Genomic DNA, 26598 nt, shown 5'->3' with positions numbered 1-26598 from the left:
ATAAAGGTGCATAATTAAGGGTACATTTTCACACATATAGATTAGGTAATGATTAAATCAGGGTACTTAGGATCTCTATTCCCTCATAAGGTATTATTTTTGTGTGGAGAGAACACTCAAAATTCTCCTTTCTTGTTCTTTTGAAAAATATAGTATTGTTAACTCCAGTCACTAGGCTGAGGAGGAGAACACTCAGATTGATTCCTTTAAGGTTAAGATAACTTTGCTTCCATAACCAATCCCTACTCCCCCTCTAGCTCCCAGACCCTGGTAACCAATATTGTGCTTTCTATCTCTTTAAGACAGACATCTTAAGATTCAGTGTTTGTCTTTCTTTGCCCAGCTCATTATGTTTAACATAATGTTTTCCAGGTTCATCTGGGTTGCTCCACATGACACTGTTTCATCATTTTGGTGGCTGAAGAATATTCCCTAGCGTATGCATATGAAAGTTTCTTGATCCCTTTGTGGATGGACAGGTAGGTAAAATGTATACCCAGTAGTGGGAATGCTAGATGGTATGGTATTTCTCTTTTCTGTTCTTTGCAGGAACCCCAACTGTTTTTTATAGTGTTAATACTTAATTTACATTTCCACAAACAATTCCCCTTTGTGAAATTCATACTAGAAGTTGTCTTTTTAAATATTTTAATCTGTTTCTAATGTTCATTTTACTTGGGAGTGACATAAGATCTGAGTGTGGTTTTGATCTTCATTTTTCTCATGTGTAGTAATGGTAACCACATTTTTGCAAATGTTGCATCAGTTTCTTGTCTGTACAATTATCTCTTCAGGTTATTTGGTTTGGTTATTTTTCTGCTTTTTTTTTTTTGCCAGCTGGTAGTGTTACTGGCTTGTACCTTTTCAAAAATAACCCCTTAGCCAACTGAATGTTTGCCCAAACTTTTCTTACAACTTTTAGTATGCTTTTTCAATTTGTTCATTGTTTGTTAGGCACAAACTCTTCAGTTTGACGTGGCCCCAAATGTATATGATTTCTTGGTTAGCTGTGCTGTTGGTTACTAATGAAGAAAAAACAAAATCACTACCAAAACAGTCCATTGTCCATGAGCCACCAAGCGGGGCTATTTATTTATTGATTGATTTATCTATCTATTAATCGATTTATTTAGGGACAAACTTGCATTTATTTATTTATTTACTGACGTACTTACAGAGAAGCAGGTTGCATTTAATTATATATTTTGAGGCAGGCTTGGATTTATGTATTTATCTATCTACCTATCTAATTATTTAGAGGCAGGCTTACATTTACTCATTTATTTATTTAGACACAGGCTGACATTTATTTATATACTTATGTATTTGTGTGCAGGCTTGCATTTATTCATTTTCTTAACTATGTAGTGATTTAGAGGCTGACTTGCATTTCTTAATTGATTGATTGATTGGATCATTGATTGACTAATTTTAGATGAATTCTTGCTCTCTCACCAAGCAGGAGTGCAGTGGCACAATCTTGGCTCACTGCAACCTTGTGTTCCAAGTGTCTCGGTCTTTCATAGTCCTAGGATTACTGTACTGAGCCATGTTGCCCTGCCTTTATTTATTTATTTACGTAATAAATATGCAGGATTGCATATTTATTTATATTTTTACTATTTTTTTGGTAAGTCTGTATGCTTGGTTTTTCAGTTTAATTCTAATTTGGAAGCTGAGGCAACAGTTCGGACAACTGTAACTTAAGACTTGACTGTTTGGGACTTTTGTATTCAGAGCTTTTTCTGTAGAGACTGGCTGTTATCCCTTTGCTTATTTATCTGTACAAATAAAAAGAGAAGCCACCCAAAGTTATAAAATATATACACATGATACATCTGATTGATAATGGGCTTCTGTCTAGACACAAACTTCTCTTACTGTTCATTAACAAAAGACAGTCTATTGAAAAGGCAAACTGAGTATCTTCAAGGAAGATGTAAAATTAAAATATGGACAGTATTGTTAGTCATGGTTATTCTTATCAACATTACAGTGCCATAGAACTTCACACCCACTAGAATGGCTGTTATCAAACAATAGACAACAGTAAGTGATAGCAAGCAGGGGCAGAATACAGACTCCCTGTACATTGCCCATAAAAATGTGAACTAATGTACCCACTTTGAAAAACAATTTGGTAGCTTTTCAGACTGTCATATATAGAATTATGATCCAGCAGTTCTACTCAAATTGAGAACCCATGTAAATACAGACTCATGTCAATGCTCATAACAACAGTATTTATAGTAACCCAAAGTGAAAACAACACAAACAGCTAATAAGAAAAATATACGTATACAATAGAATACTATTCAGCAATCAAAAATTTAAAATGCACAACACATTCAGCTCAGTAGGAGCAGATGCTGTTACAATATCAGCTGCCACAGTGAAGAAGGCAACCAAGGGTCAGTGTCTGGGACCCCACAGAGGCTGTCATTGTGGCATGACCAGCAGAGGCACAGAGTATAAACCCAAGGCCATCTCACTTCATTGAAGGTGTGGTGGGCATCTCTGCATGCTCGGTCGTTATGCTTGGATTCCAGGCCAATGTTGCTGGAGCTCATGGAATCCCCTGAGAGCTGAGCTTTGGCAATAGCATCACCAGCCTGGAAACCAAGAAGCTTGGGGACCATGCAAACAAAGCCCAAGGGCAGCAGCTGTGGCAACAGATGCTGCATGAGGAAGAATGCCTGGAGCTGTAGAAGAAAGACCTAAAGCTTGAGGCAGCCTTTGCATAAGACCAGGTAGCCAGGTAGGCTATAGGCACTCTTCTGGTCATCATGGGACTGAGCACACCATGGAGCACAACAAACTTGAAGGGTCTAAGCACAAATAACAGTTTTTGATTTGGAGGGCAACCAACTAAACTTAATTGGTCAGAAAGATGCACTTAAAGAAGACACTACAATCTCCATCAGATTTTGTAGGATCCTACGTGATCTTAGTAGATGCCTGTTGGGGATCTGGATTCAGACTGGTTTGGTTCATATGCTTCTCTCTGCTCACTCATCACCATGGAAGGGAAGGTATGTAGCTGAGGTGAAAACAAAAATAGCTGAAACATGATAATATTAAGAAACTTGAAGCCCACAAATTTATAGAGAACCATAGTCATTGGGTTATTGTCTAAGCAGCATGTGGGTGAACCACACGCTAGTGTTGATTAAAATTGGCTTCATGTTGCCATGTGTAGAGAACAAGATGTGGCACCTGGGCATCAAGCATCATACAGATGCTGCTTCTAACCCTGCACAAATGGTGGATAAAGCCAGCCAACCATCAACATTGCAGGTCTGGGGAACTAAATTTAGCATGGAAATGGACTGCAAAGAAGATAGCTATATGTTTTGAGAGCTCTGGATATTGTCAGCTGGATTATAATTCATAAAGAGAAGTTCATCTTCCAGGGATGGTGGATAGTCTGTGAATTGCTACCTAGGCAAGTTGCCATCTCTATGAAAAAGAAAGATGGGCCTGTTTTTGCAAATACCAAATGTGGTTGTGTAGATGTATCTTGCTGAGCTAACCACACATGGTTAGTAAACACGTATGAATCCTAAACTCCCAGAAGTCTTCTCCTGGGGCTGTGGTGGCTATGGTCAGCTGTGCCTAGAATCAGAAGAATTAGAATTAGATGGCCACCTTCCCCAAGCTGTTTGACTTTTAAAGGTGTGGGGGTCCCCATATCTGTGCTGATTAAATCTGGCTTATTGTCAGTGACCAGGGTGATCTGTTTTCCTAAGAGGCTACCTGTACCTCCCATGAGGCTACCATGTACTGGAAAACAATTGTGAATATTCGTGGATAAAAAAACATGAGGCTTGGCTTTTAAAAACTGCAGCATTATGGTCATTCTGGATGGGTCTGGTGTTCGCTTTCGGGGATGACAAACTCACATCTTTCACTAGAGCCCAAGTGATCAAGGGCACTGCATAATCTCTTAGAGCAGGCAGCCATTAGCTAATCATACTCCTTGATGAAGACCAAATATGAAAGTGAGACCCAGAAAGAGAAGATAACATGTTAGCATACAACATTGAAACTGATTCTTCTGAAAAGCAGGTGTTGTTTTTCTGTGCCCTGAAACAGGAATTAAAATGAAGAATTATACAAAGCAAAAGTTGACTCTAACCACATTTTTGTTAGATTATCTAAAGTTCAGTCTTACAAGTGATTTAACATTAACTGCCTTTTTTGATATGCTTTTCAAAGTTTTTAATCTTTTCAAAAATTAAAAGTTTATTTCATTTGATAGTAATTTATTTTTGTTTACTTTTAATTTTTGTGGATACATAGAAATTGTACTTATGTGCAGGGTGCATGTAATATTTTGATACAAGCATACAATGTGTAATAAAGCTTAGTAATTGGGATATTCATCAGCTGAAACATTTATTTTAAAAAAATTTTAAGGCTGGGCTTCAGAAAATTTACAACTTCTTTGTGTTGGGAACATTCCAAATCTCTTTTAGCTATTTTGAAATATGCAATGAATTATTGTTAACTAGTTACTCTATTGTGTTGCCAAACCCTAGATGTTCTTTCCTTTATATATATATATATTTTTTGAGACAGTTTTGCACTCTCACCCAGGCTGGAGATCATTATTATGATCTAGATGATTGCAATCTCTGCCTTCTGGGTTAGGTAGATTCCCGTGTGTCGGCCTTCTGAGAAGCTGGAATTATAGGCACACACTACCATGCCAGCTAGTTTTTATATTTTTAGTAGAAACGGCATTGCACTATGTTGGCTAGGCTGATCTCAAACTCTTGGCCTCAAGTAATCCACCCACCTCAGCTTTCCAAAGTGCTTGGATAACAGCCATGTGCAGCCAACTGTATTATTATTAATGTTTAATAAGTATTTTTGCTAATAGTTGACTTGCCATTTGTAAAGAAAAAAGGCAAAAGTATGACGCAATGTAGATTTCTTTTATTTTTCACTCCTAAATACATTTTCTAATACATAAGAAAAAGAATAATCTATCTCGAATACATTATGGTAAGTGAAAGAAACAAGATTGAAACATGACAGACTGTACCATTGCATAGATACAAAATGTTAATTATTCCACAAGAATGCAGGTTTGTTGTTGATTTTAGACAGTTTTGCTTTTGTTGCCCAGGCTGGAGTGTAGTGGCATGATCTTGGCTCACTGCAACTTCTGCCTCCCGGGTTCAAGTGATTCTCCTGTCTCAGCCTCCCGAGTAGCTGGGATTACAGGCACCCACCACCATGCTATACTAATTTTTGTAGTTTTGTTAGAGACGGGGTTTCACCAGATTGGCCATGCTTGTCTCAAACTCCTGACTTAAAGGTGATCCATGCACCTTGACCTCCCAAAGTGCTGGGATTACAAGGGTGAACCACTTATCCCAGCCAATAATGCAGTTTTAAAAGAATATCCATTGACTGGGTGTGGTGGCTCAGCCTGTAATATCAGCACTTTGAGAAGCTGAGGTGAGTGGATCACCTGAGGTCAGGAGTACAAGACAAGTCTGCCCAACATGGAGAAACCCTGTCTCTACTAAAAATACAAAAAGTTAGCTGGGTGTAGTGGCACATGCCTGTGATCCCAGCTACTCAAAAGGCTGAGGCAGGAGAATTGCTTAATCCCAGGAGGCAGAGGTTGCAATGAGCCAAGATGGAGCCATTGCACTCCAGCCTGGACAACAAGAGCAAATCTCTGTCTCAAAAAAAAAAAATCCATAAAATGCAAATCAATAGAGACAGGCAATAGATTAATGATTGTCTATTGATGAAAGTGGAAATAGTTTAAAGTCATACTTTTATGGCTTTTTAATGATAAATATATTAGAAACATTGAATTGAGTGTAATATGCAGAAATCTTTTTAAAAATAGGCATTTCATAGACTAAGATTGCAAAATTAATTTCTGGAAACCAGTTAACAGAATCTGAAAACCAAATTAATTTCTTTTTCTAGAAATGTGAAGTAGGGTTCTTGTATATGGCTTCCAGGTCTAGGTAGGATATTTAGGTCAAGAAATCTGATTGTATAACTTTCTACTTCTGTCATTAACTGTCTTTTTTCGTTTCATATATTGGAATTTTTGTTAGGCATATATATTTACAGTTATTATATCTTATTGATTGGTTTATGTTTCTTCAATATATAGTGCCCTTCTTTGTCACTTGGAACACTTTTGTCTTAAGTTTATTTTGCTGAGGTATAGTCACCCCAGCTCTTTTGGTTACTATTTATATAAAGTATCCTTAGTCATTCTTTTACTTACAACCTAAAGAGGAAACTAATGAGAGTCTCTTATAGATAACATAAAGTTGGATTATATTTATGTTTTTTAAACCACTCTGTCAATGTTGGTACTGTAATCATCCAGTTTAATTTATCTCTATTTAAAGTATATCCAAAAATAGAAAACTACATTTTGCTGCTTATTTTTCTGTTGTATATCTTTTTCAAATTTAGTCTGTTTATTACATTTTTATTCTATTGATATTTTTCTAGTCTATCTACAGTTTTTATTTCCTTCTAAATTCCTTTTTGACTTTGTTTGTCATTATGGTAATTAACGATTATAAGAAACCTCATGATTGTATGACCATGTGTAATAAATTAATACCACTTGAAATTTGGTTTTATTAAAACAGTTGATTCCATATAGATTTGTTTCTCCAACTATATGTTTTCAGCTTATATAATTATGCACTGCATGAAATTAACAGATTTATAATTACTTTTATACATTAATCTTCCAAATCATATATAAAAAGAATTTTAAGCCGGGCGTAGTGACCAGCACTTTGAGAGGCTGAGGCAGGTGGATCATGAGATCAGGAGATCAAGACCGTCCTGGCTAACGTGGTGAAACCTTGTCTCTACCAAAAATACAAAAAATTAGCTGGGTATGGTGGCATGCACCTGTAGCCTCAGCTACTTGGGAAGCTGAGGCAAGAGAATCACTTGAAGCTAGCAGTCAGAGGTTGCAGTGAGCTGAGATCATGCCACTGCACTCCAGCCTGTCTTGCTCCAGACAGAGCAAGGCTCCATCTCAAAAAAGAAAATAAAAGAATTTTTAAAGACGAAATAAGTTATGGGATAGAAATTAGTGGCACTTATTTTTTTCCATATATTTCCTTTTACTCTTATTTGTTCAGTTAATATGGCCTTAGGTTATTTTCTAGTGTGTCCTTTTATTTCAGCAAAAAAGATAGCCTTTATCATGTATTGCAGAGCAGATCTATTAGTGATAAACTCTGTATAAATTTTTTAAAAATAGAAATGTCTTGGTGTCTCATTTATCTTTGAAAAACATTTTGCTGAAAATAGACTTCTTTGTTGTCTTTTTCTTTTAGCCAAATGGTTAGAAATTTTTCAGCCATTATTCCTTCAAATATTTTTTCTGACCCTTTTCTCTTCCTCTTTTTGCTAGAGTTTCCATCATGCTTGTGATGGCAATTTAGTTATTTCTCATTAGTGTCTTAGGTGTTTCTAATTTTTGTAATTCTCTTTCATCTCTCCTACTCAGGCTAAATAATTAAAATTGAATAGACTTAAACCTTGCTAATACTTTTTTTTTCTTTCTTTCTACTCTTATCTGCTGTAGAACCTTTCTGGTAAATTTTTCTTTCAGTGATTTTTATGTTTGACTTTAGATTTTTTGTTTATTTTATAATTGTTTTCTCTGTTGATACTTTCTATTTGAGGAGACATTATTTTCCTTTTTTTTGTCTTTTTTATGGTTTATTCTGTTTTTCAGCATATTTAAGTCAGTTGACCTCAAGACTTTGTTTTTTTTAAGATGGAGTGTCACTCTTGTTTCCTAGGCTGTAGTACAATGGTATGATCTTGGCTCACCCCAACTTCTGCTTCTCAGGTTCAAGCGATTCTCCTGCCTCAGTCTCCTGAGTAACTAGGATTGCAGGCATGCAACACCACGCCTGACTAATTTTGTATTTTTAGTAAAGACAGGGTTCATTTTGGTCAGGCTGGTCTCAAACTGCCAACCTCAGATGATCCACCTGCCTCGGCCTCCCAAAGTGTTCAGATTACAGGCGTGAGTCATGTCACCCAGCCTAAGGACTTTTTTGTCTTTCCATACCCATTCCTAGAATACCTCTAGGAATGTTCCTGTTAATTTGTTATCTTGTTAATGAGTGATAGTTTTTGCCTGCCTTGTGTTTTGCTGGTTTGAAAACTGTACATTTTGATATTATAATATGGTAACTCAGAAATCATTATTTTTAATCCTTTTTGTTTCTCATGATTGTTTATATTTGTTTAATGAGATTTTCAAAGCTATTTTTGTAAATATTCTTTGTTGTGTATGGAATAAAAGTCTCTTTTTCATTATCTCAGTGTTCTCTCCAGGGCTTATAATATACATCTTAACTTATTTGTAACTGCTCAATATGTTTACTAACTTAATTTCAGTAAAATATAGAAATGTAGCCTTTATATGGCTTTTTTTCTCCTTCTATGAACTGAATGGGTCTCCCTCAAAATTATTATGGTAAAACCTAACTGCCAATATGATTGTATCTGGAGATAAGATTTTTAGGAGGGAATTAAGGCTCAGTAAGTTCAAAAATGTTGGATGATACTAACATGGAACTGTGGTCTTTTAACAAGAGGAAGAAAATACACTCTCTTTTTCTGTCTCTGTCTCTTTCCTATGAGACAGCAGTAGAAGGTGGCCATCTACAAACCTGGAAGATAGATAAATTAGCAACAGGTTATCTTCATTTTAAAAAAATACATCTGAAATATCTTTATTACTTAAATAACTTTGCTGTGAATAGGATTCTTTGCTGATGGGTTTTGTATTTTAGCACTGGTTCAAAAAAGTTTAAACGGAAGAAATAAAGAAGTTTCACATCAACAAATCAAGATCTAAGAAGGCAATTAAATCAACAAATCAGGACCTAAGAAACTACCTAAGTTGAGCAATGAGATAGTAGGGATGGAAACTGATCATAGATTAAAGTGGGTTTGATAGAGCTAGCAGAATTGTATTTGCAGACATTGAAAGTGTATAAGTAAAGATAGTTCTGACTGAGGCCAATTGAAAGATTTGTTTATTAGCAGATGAGATATGACACATGAGAACACACCTTGCTGAATCTAAACAGGCTAAGCTGATGCCCTCTGTCAAGATCCATTGGTTTATGAAAAGAAAAGCTACCATTTTAGCATCCAGTTCTAAATGTTGCTGCCACAATGTGGGTTAAGGTTACAGTTAAAGTTAGTTATATTACAGGTGTAGCTGATAAATGTTACAAAGCAAATAGCTTGACAATTGCCAAAAAGTGAGTGTTCTGATGCTTAGTTTGTACAATTAAACAGCCCTGTGGCTGAAAATAGTAGATGATGCTGAGAGATCAGGTTACAGAGCACACAAACACAGGTGCCTGGAAATTCACATCGAAGTAAGAGCTATGGAGAAAGAAAATGCACATCCTAAACATCAATGTTTATTGAAGTGGAGGTGTTTCTTCTGCCTTTAATAAATATACCATGCCTAATATGTTGCAAGTAAAAACTTACATTTTTCTTTCCCTGCCAGATGCCTTGGTTCAGAGCTCTGTATTTTTTTGTGTGTGTGTGGTGAAAAGCACTTCTACGTAGGTGCAAAAAAGGGGACATTTTTCTTATCATAACAGAGAAGCTTATAACCTAGCTGTTACCCTGACACCATTGAGAAATTACGAGACCATTGAGGAACATGCATGAATATCATAGGACACTCTGGAACCAGGGGGTTTACATCAAGAAACCCAGTATTATGTTCTGTTTATTTATAAGTAAAAAATATTGTTTGACTTCTGTTTTGTTGACAAAACTTAGACCAGACAACCAGCGTGGGCAAAGTTACCATGAAAATGTGATTATATATGACAAAGTTTAAAGCCCATCTGTTCCTCACCTGCTGTTTATCAGGACTTAAGCCTTCGTTTTCTTCTTAATGGCTTCTTTCTAATCTTAATCCCTAGGCTATCCTACTTCTGCAGGTGACATGACAATTATTGGCCTAAATAAAGGGAGATGAGCTCTCAGTATCACTTCCTTATAACATATTGTGGGCATCAACCTACACACAAAGATTCCACTCAGAGACTCATCTGGGTGTCTGTTATTTATCTGCATAAACAGTGAGAGCTTAAGACTCAAGGGGGTGATAGCATGAGGAAGCATTTTCTCAGTGAGATGTTAGGAGAATTGCTTCTCATAAGCACAGTCTAATTATTACTGAATCACAGCTAACAGCAGAACATTTTTCAAGGTAAAATGCAAATGTACTCATGAGGAAGTAAATTTATAGATTTGTGGAAAGACCTTTATATTTTCATGGTGTTTTATTTGAGTTGAGATTTAATGAATTGGCTACATTACACCTTATTTATGTAAAATTTTGTATTTTAAAACAAATATAAGCCAATTGAGACATTCTTTAGTTAGTGTTCTTTGTTCTTTTTAGTTTGGAGAATGAGTATAATATTTTAGAATTGCTTAAAATTGTGTTAATAGATGTTTGCAATATTTTATAAGTTATCAGAAACCATAAAGATTCTTTTGTTTCACTGTTTTATTAAATTTTTTAATACATCAGCTTTTTCTGATTACCACATAACTATATAAAAATGTTTGGTATTTATTAAATCTTTGCAGAGTTAATAAAATCTTACCTGAATAGGTACTCATCATAATTTTAAATACTGCATTAAATACTCATCACAATTTTAAATACTGTCTAAATACAATTTTATTGCTGTGTTTTATAAACAAACTGAACTTATAAAATTGGTTTCATATTTGTTTAGGTGAGATTGTTTACTGATAAGAGCAATGATTTACAAAAATATTAAGGATATGGTATTTCCTTTTCAAAAAGGGTTTTCTCGTTTCATATCCTATCAGTTCTGAATGTTAAGTATATAATTTTATTTTTTTATTTTTTTTGGGGGGCGGACAAAATCTGTCTCACTTTGTGTCCCAGGCTGGAGTGCAGTGACATGGTGTTGGCCCACTACAACCTCCAACTCCATGCTCAGCTAATGCTTTTGTAATTATAGTAGAGACAGGGTTTCACCATGTAGACCAGGCTCATCTGGAAGTCCTGACATCAACTGATCTGCTTGCTTCGGCCTCCAAAAGTGCTGGGGTTACAGGAGTTAGCTACTAGGCCCAGCCAAGTTTGTAATGTATTTAAAACATATATTCACAAATATAACCAGTAAATGTCAAGTTAGCTGTTGAAAGTAGTAAGTTACCTATTTCTACATTTAGTAGAAACAGTGTTCTTTGTGTCTCTGTTTCTTTAAAAATGAAAGATAGGATGAAATTAGGGTAGGTTAAAAACCCAAAATAATGATAGAGATTGTCAGTGGCCCACAATGCCATGAAAATGTCAAAGGCATAACCAATAGTAAACCTCTATGTCCTTGAACGTTAGAATATTTTAATTCATCTTAAAATTATTTATGATAAAAAGTTCTTCATGTCATGCATTCAGAAGTAAAGTCAGAAGGGAGGAACCGACCTAAACTGATCCTGATAGATATACCTGAGATACAGAGGACACAGCTGTCTTTCTACCAAACTCAATTTTAGAGACAGTCTTGTCTTCATGTTAGAGTGATGCATGGAGACATGATAGTGCAAAAACTCACAAACTTTAAAAAGTATTAGTGCCTAATAGCAGTATACATGTTTTCTTTCAAAAATACAAAACTATATTGTGTTTTGTATTCAGGAGGCTGAGACAGGAGAACCATTTGAACCCAGGAGGCAGAGGTTGCAGTGAGTCAAGATTTCACCACTACACTCCAGCCTGGGCAAGAGTGAGATTATGCAGGGGAAGGCAGCAAATCACACTGCCATGTGTGTACCTATGCAGCAATCTTGCATGTTCTCCACATGTACCCCCAAACCTAAAATGCAGTAGAAAAAAAAGAAAAAGAAAAGGTGGGTGGGGCTTATTCTCAAAGATCTTTCTGGTTGAGGCCATTGGCACACAAATGGTGTAGAACACTGTAGCACTAAATCCTGATTCCAGAAAGAGCTGGGAATTCAGATCTTGATGAATGACCTCATCAAAAAAGGTAGGGTAGATGAGGTGGCACCTGAGCTGGCTTTGTAGCAAGTGTAGGATTTTACATGGCAGAGAGAAAGAGTAAATACAGAGAAACAATATAATCAGGTATATAAGTGATAATATACCTATGTAGGTATATTATCCCTTCTGTAGAGTTGTTTACATTGAAAGATGAATGTTGGAAGCCCTGGCATACAGGCATGGTCTGACTGGATGGTGGAGAAGGTGAGGAGAATGTCTGCACGCCACTTTATCTTTGCTCCTGCCATGCTTACTTCCTGGGAGAACTTTCCTTCTGGCACTAGCCATTTATTATTCAAGGCCAAATTCATTTGTCCGACCCTTTGTGAAATCTCTCCAGACTCCCTAAGACAGCTTCTTTTGTGCTTAAACTTTTTTTTTGCACTGTAATATGGTGCCCATGACACTCACTGGTACTCGTGCTCTCGCATTTCATCTTCAAAGCTGGGTGAGCTTTATTCCTCATCTCTGTCCCAGAGCCTAGCATGGTATCTGGTACATAGTAAATGCTGAATGAGTGAGAGATCTGATAGGCAACAACATGGTCAAATCAGCACTTCCAGAAGATCAATAAAAGAGTAATGCACATGGTTTTGAGCAGTGAAAGAGAGACTGGAAGATGGGACACAAGTTAGAGGACTACATAGAAGAAGGAAAAGGGCTTGACCACTGAATATGAAGGGAGGCATCACATTTTGAAGACTAGGTGATTACAGTGGAAGAGTACCACATTTGAAAGACAGTATTCATTGTTATGCAAGGAGGGCAGAGAAGATAAGTTTGATTGTGGTTTGAGGTGTTAATTCCAAAGAAAATATTCACTAGCCTTTGGGAAGTCAAGACTGGCTCTGAGGTGACAGATGACACCAAGGATGTCCATCTGGAATTGCTGGTCTGGAGGTGATTGTTGAAAACTTTGATGAAATTTTTGTTTTTGTTTTTGCCCTCACCTCTCACCTCCCACTTTGATGAGTTTTTAAAGTTAGTGGGAATAGCAGGAAATAAATTCTTAAGGATCATTTATAGAAAGTATAGAAGGAAGGGCTAATGAAGTATAGAAGTTGGGGAAGGGTTGTTTTTTGAGAGAAGAGCCCAGGAAATGAAATGTCAGTGACTAAGAAAGGACAAGATTACTGGAATCAAGGGAGATGCAGGCTGAAGGCCCCAGAGATGGAGAATAGAAACTTCACTGAATTGTGTCTGAGCTGTTTTAGGTTCCTTTTATCACTAAGCTACCTGGAATCATATTTGGTAGATTAGTGCCTTATTTCCCACATTTTCTGTCTATTTTTAAAAAATCTCATTTTTGGCTTGTTTTGATTTTAAAGATAAAATCTTTCTTTTATTTTTTTTAAGACAGAGTCGTGGTGGCGTGATCTCAGCTCACTGCAACCTCCACCTCCCAGGTTTAAGCAATTCTCTGCCTCAGCCTCCTGATTAGCTGGGATTACACGTGTGTGCCACCATGCCTGGCTAATTTTTGTATTTTTAGAAAAGGTTTCACTATCTTAGCCAGGCTGGTCTTGAACTCCTGACCTTGTGATCCACCCACCTCAGCCTCCCAAAGTGCTGGGATTGCAGGTGTGAGCCACTGTGCCCACCCAAGATAAAATCTTTTTTAATAAATGGTGTTGAGAAAACTGGCTAGCCATGTGCAGAAAGCAGAAACTGGACCCCTTCCTGACACCTTACACTAAAATTAGCTCCAGATGGATTAAAGACTTAAACATAAGACCTAACACCATAAAAGCCCTAGAAGAAAATCTAGGCAAAACCATTCAGGACATAGGAGTAGGCAAGGACTTCATGACCAAAACACCAGAAGCATTGGCAACAAAAGCCAAAATAGACAAATGGGACCTAATCAAACTCCACAGCTTCTGCACAGCAAAGGAAACAGTCATTAGAGTGAATCAGCAACCAACAGAATGGGAAAAAATTTTTGCAGTTTACCCATCTGACAAAGGGCTGATATACAGAATTTACAAAAAACTCAAACAGGTTTACAGGAAAAAAACAAGCCCATTTAAACATGGGCAAAGAATATGAACAGACACTTTACAAAAGAAGACATACATGAGGCCAACAAACATGAAAAAATGCTCATCATCTCTGGTCATCAGAGAGATGCAAATCAAAACCACATTGAGATACCATCACACGCTAGTTAGAATGGCGATTATTAAAAAATCTGGAGACAGCAGATGCTGGAGAGAATGTGGAGAAATAGGAACACTTTTACACTGTTGGTGGGAGTGTAAATTAATTCAACCATTGTGGAAGACAGTGTGGCGATTCCTCATGGGCCTAGAAATAGAAATTCCATTTGACCCAGCAATCCCATTACTGTGTATATATCCAAAGGACTATAAATCATTCTACTATAAGGACACATGCACCCGAATGTTCATTGCAGCACTGTTTACAATAGCAAAGACCTGGAACCAACCCAAATGCCCATCGATGATAGACTGGACTGGAAAAATGTGGCACATATACACCATGGAATATTATGCCGCCATCAAAAATGATGAGTTCGTGTCCTCTGTAGGGACATGGATGAACCTGGAGAACATCATTCTCAGCAAACTGACACAAGAACCGAAAATGAAATGTCGCATGTTCTCACTCATAGGTGGATGATGAACAATGAGAACACATGGACACAGGGAGGGGAGCACTACACACTGGGATCTATTGGGGAGAATAGGGGAGGGACAGCAGGGGAGGGAATTGGGGAGAGAGAGCATGGGGAGAAATGCCAGATATGGGTGAATGGAAGGCAGCAAATCAAACTGCCACGTGTGTACCTATGCAACCATCTCGCATGTTCTTCACATGTACCCCAAAACTTAATGCAATAAAAAAAACAAAAATCTTTTTAAAAATAATATTATCCCTAAAACTCTTCTGCTGTACTTATGTGTGTAGTTAACAGTTTTTCATTTATTTGTGGTTTCCTCCTGGAGATTATCCTACATTTGTCCATCCTCAGTTTCATTTTTGTTACACCATCCATTGTGCCAAGCACATTATAGATGCTTGGAAGGTATTTGAGGTCACATTAAATGAGGCGGTATCCCTGATGGTAATGGCTGACAACCACATTTTTGGAGCCATTTGAGAACCTATAGATTATTCTTTTATCTGTGTTGTTGTTGAAAATGCTAAGTATTGCTGGGAGCTGAATTTACGTTTGTGTGCACATTTTTCTGAGGAAAGAGCCTATAATTTTTATTAGATTCTCAAAGATGACCTACTGCCCATCATGGGTAATATGTTTACCAGAACTTTCCTAATTGTAAACGCCTCTGTTTAGAACTTTTGCCTAACAGGCATATTCAGATACAGGAATCAGCAGTTATTTTGGATGGTGTGTGACCAGGGCAGACAATAGAGTTGATAAGGTGAGGTTTAGATTTAGGAAATTGGAGTTCTAAAATCAGTTCTACCACTGATTGGTGGTGTGACTTCAGGCAAGTTTCCCCTCTTGGCCAGTTTCTATATCTTAAAACTACAGTGTTTTAATCATGGAAAATTGGTCTTTGGAACTGCACAGTCAGAGAGATGGCCGTGATACATTTCTCCATACTTATTCTCTTTATGCAGGGACCTCACGGAGCTGCCTGCATCCCCAGGTGTTTGCTTCCTTCTGATCTCTTCCTTTGTCCTGGGTCACTCGTTGTTGGGATGGAATAAGGAATGGGTCACTTCCGTATAGCTGAGCTATTAATATTTATTTAACCTCTGTCTTCTCCCCAACTGCCTCATTCTTCTGTGAGTCTCTGTGCATAGAATTGTATCCTATACATAATATATTTTTGGCTGGTGATTATGGATCTTTTATTGATTCTCCTGGCTCCATAATATTTAGTAAAATTTAGTGGAAGAAGTGTACTTTAATTAGACCTTGAATATTTTGTAAAGGACTGGCACAGCAAAGACATGAGAGCAGAGATGTGTAAGTGAGAAGTACTAAGGACCTCCAGTTCTCTATAAAAGTAGGCATAAAAAGCTTTATCAAATTGGCATGCAAGGCTTTGACCTCAATATTTTTTTTTCTTTATTTTTCGAGATGGAGTCTCTGTTGCCCAGGCTGGAGTGCCGTGTCATGATCTTGGCTCACTGCAATCTTGGCCTCCTGGGTTCAAACAGTTGTTGTGCCTCAGCTTCCTGAATAGCTGGGATTACAGACATGTGTCACCACACCTGGCTAATTTTTTCTATTTGTTTTTAGTGTAGATGGGGTTTCATCATGTTGGCTCAGTTGGTCTCATATTCCTGCCCTCAAGTGATCCACCCCTACTTGGCCTCCCAATGTGCTGGGATTGTAGGCGTGAGCCACTGTGCCCAGCCCCCAATATTGTTTCTATGTAGTAGATCAACAAGGAGATTCAGATTCCTGCCTCAGAAGAGGCAAATGACTGTAAGAGATGTCCCTCAGGAATGTACAGAAATATTGTATCTCACTGATTGTAAGAAGCACACTTTTCTGCATTTTAACACCTCTGAAACCATGATGTGTGTTAAATTCATGGCAGCTTGCAATTTGTTGATAGCCTTTTTTCTCCTCTTAGTGTTATGCACATAAAATAACACAGTGCTTATATCTTAGACTGGATCTTAAATTTGAGGAAGTATAGTAGATGAGTTGATGAATGTTAAATGTAAAAATGCCAAAGGTATGTCTTAGTGTAGTTTATCTGAAATAGAGTGTGTTGAGAGGAATAATGTGAAATTAGGCTGGAAGAAAGATCGTAGCTTTCTAGAGAACCAGACTGATGAACCAAATGTGGGTACTATGTGAAGAGTGTTTAGATAACCATGTGAAATTTATTATTTAAAGGATTGTTTCTGTAAGTGAAATAATAAACCTAAAATTTTCATTTTATAAAGGATGAGAAAAATCAGTTAATGACAACAAGTGTCTGGTTGAAACAGGTATGTATAAAATTCAAACAGGCACCAATTAGTGACTGGGATACCTATTTTTGTTATAAGTCTCATAGCAGAAATACAAGAATATGGATATTTGTGAATATGAATGAATATGTGGCCTTGGTGGGTTGGCAGGATACAGAAAGATGAGGGTAGATGGAGTTCTTGTATTTATTCAGCCAATATTTTTTGGAGTGCCTACTATGTGCCATTCACTGTTATGGGCACTGGGGAAACAGCAGTGAACAAAACAGAAAACTGTGCTGTATTCATCTGTTCTCATACTGCCATAAGGGCTGGGTAATTTATAAAGGAAAGAGTTTTAATGGACTCACAGTTCAACGTAGCTAGGGAGGCCTCACAATGTTAATCGAAGGTGAAGGAGGAGCAAAAGCACGTCGGTCTTAAATGGCGCCGGGCAAGAGAGTGTGCAGGGGAACTGCCCTTTATGAAACCATCAGATCTCATGAGACTTACTATCACAAGAACAGCACAGGGAAAACCTTCCCCGATGATACAGTTGCCTCTCACTGGATTCCTCCTACAACATGGGGGGATTATGGAAACTACAATTCAGGATGAGATTGGTGGAGGGGGACAAGCCAAACCATATCAGCTGCCCTCATGGAACTTCATCCTAGTGGGGGAAAAATAAACAAGTTGTATATTACCGTAGAAGCTGATAAGCTTGGGGGAAAACACACTGGGAAAGAAACTAGGGAGTATTGGGGGGCTGTACTTCTAAAGACGGTGGTCAGAGAAAGCAGCATGGAGAAGTTGGTGTCTGAACAAAGGTTTGGAGGAGAAAAAGCAAGCCATGTGTGTATCTGGGGAGAAGGGTTTCAGCAGCAGGACCTGCAAGTGTACAGGTTCCGAGGCTGCTGTGCACCTAGTGTGTTTAAGCATTTGCAAGGCCGCCAGTGTGGCTAGTGGTGAGAGAGCCATTGGGGAGGGCAGTGTAGGAGATGGGATCAAATGAGCAGGAAGAGGCTGGTGGAGTAGCAGCTGCTTATAGGCCACTGCAAGGATTCTGAATCTGAGGGGGAAATGGGCAAAAATGAAATGAATTATTTTTATGTAGACAATCCCTTTTATATAAAGGACTTCCGTTCTTTTCTGGACCACCATACATGTGTCCTAACTCCTGTTGAGCACTTCCTTTTGTTTTTCCTTTATCATCTCTAACCCCAAACTTTGGAAAGGCATATACACTTTTCTCAGGGTACAGCCCCTAAGTTGATCACAGAACTGTAACTGCATGGAGCCAGGGCAAGGTGTTGAAATATGCAGAATGTGCAATAAATTTAACTCCCTTTTGCATGAACCAGGACAGCCAAATTGGGTGGCAATACATCTGGATAAAAGAATGGTTCCCTTGAACCTGGATGTGAAGTGCCTGTGACTTCTGGCCTGGATATAGTCAGTTGGTGAAAGAAAAGTCGCTGAGCAGAGCTGTGAACACACCTGGCTCTGGTTCTCGCCTGTGTCTCACAGGGACCAAGGCGAGAACCACCACCAGAGAGGACAGGGTGATCTGGTGTCCATAAGAAGAAAGACAGGGAGGTGAGTGTTCTCTATTAGGGGTAGAGATGATCTCACATCCACAATTTCTGATGCAACAAAGAAGTGTAGCATTCACTACTTCTGATTATTACTTTTATTGAAACTGAGGCAGATTTCTTTGTTTTAAAGGAATGGATAGATGTAAAATTAAGATGGAACCCTGAGGACTGTGGTGGAATAAAAATCATACATGTTGCTTCAGACTCTGTCTAGACACCCAACATCATTTTGTTTGATAAGTAAGTTATATTCTAAATTTAGTTTTGTATTTTTGAAAGAAAACATGTATACTGCTATTAGGCACTAATACTTTTTCTTCCTTCTGAAAATTGTTGAGGTATAAAAGTCAAATGACATGACCACATGTGCTGGGTGTGATGACATGTTTACAGATGAGGAAAGATCACAGAGTTTGCATGAGGGCGGCACAGGGGGTCACACCAAGGGGACTGATGGCTCCATTTACCCTTTCATTTACTAGACTACATATTTGGTGGACTCTAGATTGTTTGGGTATATATTTTTTACACCATTGAGGTCATATTTCATGTCAAATATGCATCCTTCTAATTGTGTTTAAATGCTATATTGTTTTCCCACAATGAGGAACTTGTTAATTATTAATTCAGAGGCATCCTATCTAGGTGTGTTTTGAGGATTTTTTTTTTTTTAACTTAGGGAGAGGATAGTTCTGGGTACCATTTTTTTTTTTTCTAAGACCACTGCTGGGCAAAGCTAGGAATTTGTGCTAATCTTAAAGCATTCTGTCTGATTCGAAAGAAGGTGTTTGGCATGAGGACAGAGCAACTGCTACACAAAAATATTTTTAATCTTTTGACACCCTGTACCTTCATGCTTCTTAAGTAATAAACAAAGCTTGTAAGGACACACGCAGCTTCTTGGAGCATCATTTTATTTCCAGTAGTTGAAAACATTTTAGTATTAAACATGAATGTATCACATAACGGTGTGCAAAAGCCACATGAATTTGAAGACGAAGAACTATATTTTAAAGAAATCTTATGTTGGTGGTGTGCTAGACTTCTCCAGTATATGAACTCACTTGGTGGGAGAGCTTGAGAGGCACAGCTGCTTTTCAGGGCCATGCCTAGCTTGGTGTTGATGGTCTTTTCTCATCAAAGTAAAGAGCGGCCAGTATTTGTGATGAAGGAGGAAGAGCACTGTGCAAGGAGTCTAGGAATGCAGATTCAGGTTTTGGCTGTATGCGTGCCCATTGTGTAAATAGCCTGAGTCTATTTTGTAAGGTGAGGTCCTTTCAATCAGTAGAATCTCAGAGTTCTGTGAAATAGAGATTTGTCAGTCCTGGATTATTTGCAGAAAATGGGGTTCAGTTCTAGTAGAGTTAGACATTTAAGGAAGATATTCCAGAGGAGGGTCCCCGTGCATAGCAGGTATATCTTATCTGAACTATAGTTACTTAAAAATTATTTCATGCGATTAGTGATAGGCCTGCTTTTATATTAGGCTTCTATTAATACAATTCATGGTGCGTTGTTATTGTATATGTGTGTATTTTACCACAGATGGACGTTTTGAAGGGACCAGTATGAAAACAGTTATCAGATACAATGGCTCTGTCACCTGGACTCCACCGGCAAACTAAAAAAGTTCCTGTACCATCGATGTCACATTTTTCCCATTTGATCTACAGAACTGTTCCATGAAATTTGATTCTTGGACTTAAAATGGATCGCAGGTTGATATAATTCTAGAGGACCAAGCTGTAGACAAGAGAGATTTTATTGATAATTGAGAATGGGAGATGGTGAGCACAATGGGGAGCAAAGAAAACAGAACTAACAGCTGTTGCTGGTATCTGCATCTCACTTACTCATTTGTAATCAAGCGCCTGCCTCTCTTTTATACCTTGTTTCTTATAATACCCTGTATCAGGCTCTCATTTTTTTTACTGTACTTGTCTTCTATCTTCCTTCAAATGAAGGTGAAAAGATTTGTCTCTGCACGTCAGTTCTTGTCTCTTTGACTGTCTTTCCGCTGGTTATTGAAGAGATCACACCCTCATGTTCAAAAGTCATACCTCTGATTGGAGAGTATCTGGTATTTACCATGATTTTTGTGACACTGCAAATTATGGTAACCATCTTCGCTGTCAATATTCACCATTCTTCAACACATAATGCCATGGCACCTTGGGTGCACAAGATTTCTTCACAAGCTTCCCAAACTGCTTTGCATGAGAAGTCATGTGGATAGGTACTTCATTCAGAAGAAGCAAACTGAGAGTGGTAGTGGATCAAAATCTTCTAGAAGCACAATGGCAGCTGCACGTGATTCTATTCGCTACATTACAAGACACATCATGAAGGAAAATGATGTCCATGAGGTCTGTGATGTGTATTTGCAAATGCAGATCTGCTTCCATTCTAAGTTCAGAAGTTACTTTCATTACTTTTGGCAGAGTAAAAAGCATGATCTTTAAGTAAGACTAAGCATAAATGGAGGGCCAGAACTGTTGATAGAATTTTCTATAAAAGAGCTTTACTAAGGTTTGTTTCAGTTAAAACACCTGCAAAATTGGGCATCTACACGAATCTCACTTCTCCATTTCCCTCATCAGCATCTTGAATGACTCCAGAGAAAATTTAGTGTTATGTATTCTAAGGAATAATAATCCTGCCATATTTCTTGGCTCTGACATAATGAATTATTTTAAATTTGGAAGGTGAGGGCAGTAGGTGTACTGTTTTAATTTTGTCTTAGTTTAAAAACTTTGTTTCTAAATTGTGATTTTCTGCAGGCAGAACAAGGTTATAATAGTTAATGCAGTTATCAAAAGTTCTTTTAGGGCAGGCACAGTGGCTTCACACCTGTAATTCTAGCACTTTGGGAGGTCAAGAAGAGCAGATTATTTGAGGTCAGGAGTTCGAGACCAACCTAACCAACATGGTGAAACCCTGTCTCTACTGAAAATACAAAACAATTAGCTGGGCATGGTGGTGCATGCCTGTAGTCCCAGCTTCTCTGGAGGCTGAGGCAGTAGAATCACTTGAACCCGGAAGGTGGAGGTTGCAGTGGATCAGCATCGTGCCATTGCACCCCAGCCTGGGTGACAGAGTGAGGCCCCATCTCAAAAAAAAAAAAATTCTTTTTTTTTTGAGATGGAGTTTCGCTCTTGTTACCCAGGCTGGAGTGCAATGATGCGAACTCGGCTCACCGACACCTCCGCCTCCTGGGTTCAGGCAATTCTCCTGCCTCAGCCTCCTGAGTAGCTGGGATTACAGGCACACGCCACCGTGCCCAGCTAATTTTTTTTGCATTTTCAGTAGAGACGGGGTTTTCACCATGTTGACCAGGATGGTCTTGATCTCTTGACCTCGTGATCCACCCGCCTCGGCCTCCCAAAGTGCTGGAATTACAGGCTTGAGCCACCGCACCCAGTCAAAAATTCTTTTAAAGAATGAGCCTAATGTGAGATTTATAAATATTGCCAGTATATTTTTCTAAAATAAATATTTTTGTTCATTTTTAAGAGAATGTTAGGAAAATTAAGGGAAGGTGTTCTTATGCGTTACGTATTATATATCAGAGGATTCATATGAAGCTTAGTAGTAGTGTTTACTGTGCCTTTCTTTCTATGGTGTATTTTAAACCTGTGACTATAGTAATAATCTCCCAATTGAATGTACATTAAAATTGTTAACTATAATTTGTAAAGCTATTTAAAATGAAAAATTTTTCATCAAGTATGAGGCGATAAGAATGAATTTGGCAAAATAACAGCCTTTTCCCCAAAAGGGGTATTTGATGTATATATTTTTAAAAACTTTTTTTCTTCATATTTCAATGATTTAATTTCAGTAAGACATTTCTTTTTTATTATACTATTTATTTATTTCAGTAGGTTTTTGGAAAACGTGGTATTTGTTCACATGCATAAGTTCTTTTCATGGTGACTGCTGAGACTTTGGTGCACCCATCATAAAAACTTTTAATGCTCTGGATTTGTGAAGTATCTATTCGGTGGTAGCATAATTAAATTAGTTTATAAGGTTTGGAGCTATCAATTAAGTTTTTAAAAGTACATATATTTGTTAGGTAATGGTTTAAACTGAGATGGAATTTAATAAATGTCTGCAAAGTATCATGCAAAAGGGTCATGGCTCATACTACTAGGACCAGGGAGGTGGGATTTATTTTCAGAGGAGAACTTGGAAGCAGAGAAGTAATAGAATGTTTACAATGCCCTAAATTATAAATTATCCTACCGCTTGAAGCACAGTTCCTATAGAGGACACCATCCTTCAAAGAAGCTCACTCCTGGTCAAAGAAATGGCGCTGTAGAAAGGGGGGGCACTGCTGCTCAGTGGCCTGGCTCAGCCTGCTCTTTCCTTATGGTGGCTCTGACCGGCTGAACTGGCTCTTTACTAAAGCTGGCTCCAGGGAAGACTGGTCTGTGCTCATGAAATTTGACTGAAGTGGTCCCTACGAAATCCAAAAATAATAAGGTGTGTATGTGGGAAGATGAACAGCTTTCTAATGTGTATTATTCTGAACAAACTTTTTTCTCTTTTGAGATGGAGTTTTGCTCTTGTTGCCCAGGCTGGATTGCAGTGGCACAATCTTGGCTCACTACAACCTCCGCTTCCCAGGTTCAAGTGATTCTCCTGCCTCAGCCTCCCGAGTAGCTGGGATTACAGACACCCGCCACCATACCCGGCTAATTTTTTGTATTTTAAGTAGGGACGGGGTTTCGCCATGTTGGACAGGCTGGTTTCAAACTCCTAACCTCAAGTGACCCACCCGCCTCAGCCTCCCAAAGTGCTGGGATTACAGGCGTGAGCCACCACACCCAGCCTTTGAATGAACTTTTAATTTGGCATGAAATTAACCTCAGGCTAGAGTCTCTCAGAGTATTAAAATAAGTAAATACTACTGGGCAAGAATAAGTAGCAAAAATAACTGTATAGTAAGAATATTTTTTAGTTTATTGTAAAATATTCAAGTAGTCTATTTTAATTTTTATTTTAAAATCTATCAAACTAGACCACTTGTAATAGATTATGAGTTGATGAGAACATATTTTGTAGTCTCTTTTAAAGCTTATATCTATAATAGACCATCAGGCTAGTGTCTGTCCCTGAACTGAGTATAGGGTCACTTCCCTGTTAGAGGCAGTAACAGGGGCAGAGACTGTTTGGCTTCTAACTCAGCATGTTTGTTAAATCTTAAAACATGTACACAATTTACAATTGTTTAATGTGTTGTTATTTTTTTATAGCAGGTTGTTGAAGACTGGAAATTCATAGCCCAGGTTCTTGATTGGATGTTTCCGTGGACTGTTCTTTTCGTTTCAATTGTTGGATCTCCTGAGCTTTTTGCTCCTATAATTTATAAATGGGCAAATATAATAGTACCAGTTCATGTCAGAAATGCAAATAAGTGAAGCCTCCTGAGGGACTAAAGTGTACATTTAGGTAACACACATATATCTTATGGCATCTACAAAATTATGAAAATGTAAGTTATGTGTTAAATTTGGGGTGAGCTTTAACAGATTAATAGTTGCTAACCTCAATATATGTTAATAGATGATCCATTAGAACAGCTGCCTGTATGAATGAATAACTGATGAGATAACATTTGATCTAAAAATAGCAGCAAAATATTATCCAAACTGTACTAGTGAAAAATCTAGTATTTGTATTCTGGCAAAAAGTACTAATTTATAATCAACAGTAAAGCTCATCCTTTTACTGTGCTGGAAAATTCCAGTTGTATTTGAAGACTGATTTTAAAATGTTTCTGCATTTGATAAAGGTACATACACTTCATGTACTCACCGAGTAACAGCTAATCTTTAATATTATACTGCTATATTTAAGAAGCTGACTACTTGATATAATAATTACTTAATGTGATGCTGCTTTTCCATAACGAACATTTTTAAAATAAATGAAAAACAGGAACTGGGAACCTCCTTAAGACTTACTTTATCTTTAGATGCTTTAACTGAATAATTACAGTGTTAACTATTTTTGTAGCTTAACTTCCACTGTAAAGTCATACATTAGACAACTCCTGTGGACACGCAGTAGCATATCCTTAACATTAATGTAAATCCTCTTGTCCATATTTCCCATGATTAATAGAACCATCTTCCATGTAAACTGTGGTGGTATCTCTTTATCCATGATCTTAGAACAGTCAGTCCACTACAATTACATGAACCCATTTAGAAAAACATATTTAGGGCTGGGCACAATGGCTCACACCTGTAATCCCAGCACTTTGGAAAGCCGAGGCAGATGGATCACCTGAGGTTAGGAGTTTGAGACTGGCCTGGCCAACATGGTGAAACCCTGTTTCTACTAAAAATACAAAAATTTAGCCAGGTGTGGTATTGGGTGCCTGTAGTCCCAGCTACTCAGAAGACTGAGGCAAGAGAATCGCTGGAACTCAGGAGGTGGAGGTTGCAGTGAGCTGAGATTGTACCATTGTACTCCAACCTGGACAACAAGAGTGAAACGCCATCTCAAAAAATGAAATAAATAAAAAAACATTCAGGTCTAAAGCATTCTGTGAGAAAACAATCTTCCAAGATTAAAGATGGTATTCTAATTTGGTAAGCACACTGTTATATACCTGTAATATTTCAATTTTCTCTTCTTCATTCTAACACTTACAATAATAGAATCTTAGAGTTGCAAGGGCCTTTAGATGTAATCAATAGTCTATTACTAGTACAGCATAAATGATTCAGTATAGTATAATGTAACAGACAAAACGGTTAAATTTGACCTCCAAACGCCACCGCTTCAGATGTGACCAGGTAGAAAATGGACAGAAACCTTGCATTCAATTTAGAACTGTTAGCTGTCGAGATAACAAACACCTTATTTATTTGTAGTGAGTAACCTATCTAAGTACAAAGAGCGTTCAAGCCAGCGCTCTTTGGAAGGCAGAGGAGACCTTGTCTAATTTGCATTTTATTGTAGGCAGGTGTTTAATGCCATTTAATGAAAGCCTGGTGTCATGAATTTAAATTGCTAGCTACCTTAGCTTCTATACATCCCTTACCCTTCTTACACTCCCATTGCTGTGACTTCAGATTTTTATGCATTTATTTGTTTTGAGACAAAGTCTCACTTTGTCGCCCAGCCTCTCTAATGAAAACAGAGAGATTTTATTACCAGAAAGATGTTAATATTATTCTTCAAAAAGAAAAATGTTTTCCATATTAAGGCCTAAAAATCAAAGTAAAAAAAGACACTCATAAACATATGGGAATATCTATCATGTATATTAAACTAAAAAAAAAAAACAGAATTGGCAGCATTAGTTTCAAAAGTATGTAGACATATTGAAAGTGTAAATTCATACATTTAATTTAAATTAGATAGCAAGCTCTGTACTACTGAAATAATTTGGTGACAGAATTATCTGTTTTTAATAAAATAACTTGTTAACCTGTCTCAGTCAGCATCACATTGATTATCCCTTTATCAGATCTGAGTAGCACCAAAGGACTGAAAGTGGCATATATATTGCCCACAAGCCTCTGGACACCCAAAACAACAGGGTCATATGCACCTATCAGGGTTGCGGTGAATGAGATGATGAAATCAACCCAATAGATGATGCAAAGTAACTCACTGGCAGCAGGATGGTCTGAGTGGCACTTTTCTCTGGGGACAGTCTTGGGGAGAGGCTGGTGCTATGAAAGTACTGGATTATTTCTGGTACCTAAACAAAAGAACCACTATATATGTACTTGAAAGCAACACTATTCCTATAAGAAATACATTTCTGCATAATTACAGAATAAGGAACAGTCTGCTGATGATGGAGTTCATGATGGAAAAGCGAACAGCATTTACTGATATGCAGAAGATTGCTCAGGGTCGCATTGGAAGAAGCCATAGCGTACAAGATAAGATTGCTATTGAAAAAGAAGAAAACATAAAAAGAACAAGAAATGGCAGGTGAAAATGGTAGAATTATAGTTAAAT

At 37.6% G+C, this 26598-nt stretch overlaps 1 pseudogene; it reads left to right on the top strand.

Moving 5' to 3' along the window:
* LOC128930973 (neuronal acetylcholine receptor subunit alpha-5-like) overlaps window positions 1-26059 on the top strand; it is a 28538-nt pseudogene extending 2479 nt beyond the window's left edge.
* Window positions 26060-26598: the final 539 nt, after the last annotated feature.

Source organism: Callithrix jacchus, chromosome 15 (genome assembly GCF_049354715.1).
Source record: "Callithrix jacchus isolate 240 chromosome 15, calJac240_pri, whole genome shotgun sequence".
Taxonomy (NCBI): Eukaryota; Metazoa; Chordata; class Mammalia; order Primates; family Cebidae; genus Callithrix; species Callithrix jacchus.
This window is presented reverse-complemented; position numbering and strand designations above follow the sequence as displayed.